Consider the following 3,569-nt stretch of genomic DNA (forward strand, 5'->3'; position numbering starts at 1 on the left):
TTGGTGGCGGCGGTGACTATTCATTTTTCAAGGGATTTTTCAACCACATCCTTGGTTACTTTTTGCTAAAAATGTGATCTGAAATGGAGGGTTCATGCAGCTACAGCAGGCCTAAAAGTATAGCAGGAGCGGCACCACAAAGAAAATTGCAGGCAACATTCAGTTATTTAAACATTTGTTCATGAAAAAAATTGCAGGGGAAGATTTAGGGAGGACAGACCCGTCCCACTCCATCTATGGGTCTGAGCTACAGAAATCAAAGTTTGAATGGAGATATTGTTCCCCAATTCCATAGGCACCTGGGAAGATTGGTTGGCAGGTGGAGGGGTTGCATATCTATACCCAACAGCCCAATTGCTTCACTAGTCATTCCCACTTCCTGCAGGACTGTAGTTCTGTTGAAATGGAGTAGGAGGTGCAGATATCTGACAGGGCAGGAGTTTCCAACTGTAGGTTCCCAGCTCTTGTTGGACTACGACTCCCATCATCCCTAGCCACAGTTGCCTTGGCTGGGAGTGATGGGATTTGTAGTTCAACATCTGGGGAACCAAAGTTGGAACCCCCTTCATAGAGAACATCCAACACTCTCACCAAACTACGATTCCCAGCATTCTTTGGGGAAAGGCTGCACAGTGGAGTACAGCTGAGCCTGAACCTGCCATCTTTCCTGCTTCTGCAGCCCTCTCAGCCATCAACGCTCTGCCAGTTTTGTCCAAGGTAATGGAGAGTTCTGCAGAGAGGGGCTGATAGGACAACAGTCCCCAACACTATTTTTTTCAGTTGCAAAATAGCCTTGCGATTCAGCCCTGTATCCACCAGGGGGCGCTTGGCAAACACTTTGTCCCATCCATCAAAATGGAACATAGGAAGCTGCTTTTTCTTGAGTCAGACCATTCTCGTTTTGTCTACACTGACTGGCAGCTGCTCTCCACAGTTTCAGGCATTAGTCTCTCCCAGCCCTACCTGGAGATGGTCTTGAGGTAGCAAGCATGAATTGTCCCCTTTGCTAAGCTGGGTCTGCATGTGAGCACTGTAAAACATTCCCCTTAGGGCAGGGCTGCTCAACTCTGGCCTTCCTGCAGATGTTGGCCTACAACTCCCATAACCCCTGGCTATTGGCCACTGTGGCTGGGGATGATGGGAGCTGTAGTTCGAAAACAGCTGGGGTCCTGAGTTGAGCAGGCCTGCCTTAGGGGATGGAGCCACTCTGGGAAGAGCATTTCGGTTCCAAGTTCCCTCCCTGGCAACATCTCCAAGATAGGGCTGAGAGAAACTCCTGCCTGCAACCTTGGAGAAACTGCTGGCAGTTTCTGTAGACAATACTGAGCTAGATGGACTAATGGTCAAGACTCGGTATATGGCAGCTTCCTATGTTCCTAGGAATTAAACTTGGGACCTTTGCCCTGCAAAGCAGATGCTTTGGGGAAACCTCTTGGTGCGTTAGTGCAGGGGCGTAGCCAGCATTGGGCAAATGGGTTCAAAGAACCAAGGCCACCAAAGCCCTGTGGCTCAGGCTTCAGAGCAGCCCAGAGCAAACTCTCCCCTCCCATGACTGGGCCGCCAAGAGCCCGGGCGAACTCTTCGCCAGTTATTTCAGGCAGCGCTGACTGCCCGCTAAAATGTTTTTCCCTTCCTCTCCCTTTCTGGAGGGAGAGAAAGGGGAAAACATCCTATCAGGCAGCTGACGCTGCCTGAAATGACGAGCTTAGAGCTCGTTCGGGCTCTGGGCAGACCAGGCCACGCCTCCTTTGCAAGTGGCTCTCCGCTCATAATTTCAGGCAGTTTTCCCCTTTCTCTTCCTCCAGATATGGCAGAGTGTCCAAATTCTCATGCAACTTTGCAGAGAATCATAGGGCTCCAGACACACCAATGGCTTGCTTTGTGGTACCTGACTCCATGGAAAATATAAACAAGGCAGGTGAAAAAATTGAGTTTCTTCTGTTAATAAAGTTAAAAGGTCTCCATATGTTATTTATGCACTTATCTGACTGGTGAACTGCCTGATACTACACCTCTCCCGGCAGTTTTCATAAAATTTGGAGAATTTAAAACCAACAAGTAAAAGCAATTAAAATTTAAAATTTGGAAGATTTAAAACCAACAAGTAAAAGCAATTAAAACAGTTACAAACAAAGCAGTATAAAAACCTTTTAACAAAAAGTCCAAGGGCAGCTATAGAGAAGGTCTGGTTCCACCACCACTAAACAAGCCAATGGCAACAATCAAAATAAATAAATAAATAAATAAAATAACCAGACTTGCGGAGTTGTACAAGCTCAAAAATACTGAAGCATGATTTCTGCAATTAATAACCTGTGGCCTCTACACTTTTACGTCTAAGGGTATACCTTTAGAATGTTATTACATAGGAAGTATGATAAAATATTTACAAACGTAATTTGAACTTATTAGAGGTAGCTCAATTAAATTAAAGAGGTAGTTCGGTTAAATCCAAACATATATTGGAAAACGAATATGATCCCATCAAGAAGAGAATGGTTAACAAATATCTAGGAGTTTAAAAAGATACACATTTTTAAGATGACAATCTGAATGGCAAGCATTGAATGAACGATGGAGACCTGTTTTATGTAGGCAAACCTCTTTATCCATGGATTAGATCTCCGCGGTTTTGCGTATCTGTGGTCAGGTAATTGACACCTGGCTTTGGCATATGCAGAAAACAAATGGTCAATGTTTGCAGATCTATGGTTTGGAAATGAACTCTGAGGTAATTGCTGGCCACCATCTTGTACAAGGGAGCCATTTTGTGGCTCATTTAGTAAAACACCTTCCCCTGCGTGAAAAATTGTGGAATAATGGAAGAATTTTGACTTCTGGGGGGGGCATTGCTGGATAGCTGGAGCCTGTAGAGCACTTTACTTGGCTTTCTCTCTCACACACACCATTTTTGCCATGGTTTCCCAGACTCCAGGAACCTAAACCTCCATCCCCATTGACCTAATGGTCCGTTATCCATGGATTCATTACTCATGGTAATCAGCAAGAATGGAAACCCCGCGGATAATGAGGTCCCCCTGTATTCTATTCAAACAGAATATCAAATGAATGACCTAATCCTACATGAGGTATAGTAAATAACTGTTTCCTTTTGAATATTTCCTTAAAAACATAAATCAAGATATTTACCTGTGTCCCTACATGTTGATTGTATTTTATTTATTTTTACATTTCGATCCTGCTCTTCCTCCAAGCATCTCAGAGTGGTGTATATGGTCCTGATTATCCTCACAATGACCCTGAGAGGTAGGTTAGGCTGAGAGATTAGTGACTAGACCAGGGATTCTCAAACTTGGGTCTTCAGGTGTTATTGGACTTCAACTCCCATAATCCCCAGCCTCAGTGGCCTTTGGTTGGGGATTATGGGAGTTGAAGTCCAATAACACCTGAGGACCCAAGTTTGAGAATCACTGGACCAGACTAAGCCATCCGGTGAGTTTCACGAATGGGGATTTGAACGCAGATCTCCACAGTCCTAGTCCAGTCTAGCTTGCTAGATATTTAAGTAGCCTTTTAATTATAAAAACAGATATCATTTTTTTAAAAGC

Source organism: Hemicordylus capensis, chromosome 7 (assembly GCF_027244095.1).
Source record: "Hemicordylus capensis ecotype Gifberg chromosome 7, rHemCap1.1.pri, whole genome shotgun sequence".
NCBI lineage: Eukaryota > Metazoa > Chordata > Lepidosauria > Squamata > Cordylidae > Hemicordylus > Hemicordylus capensis.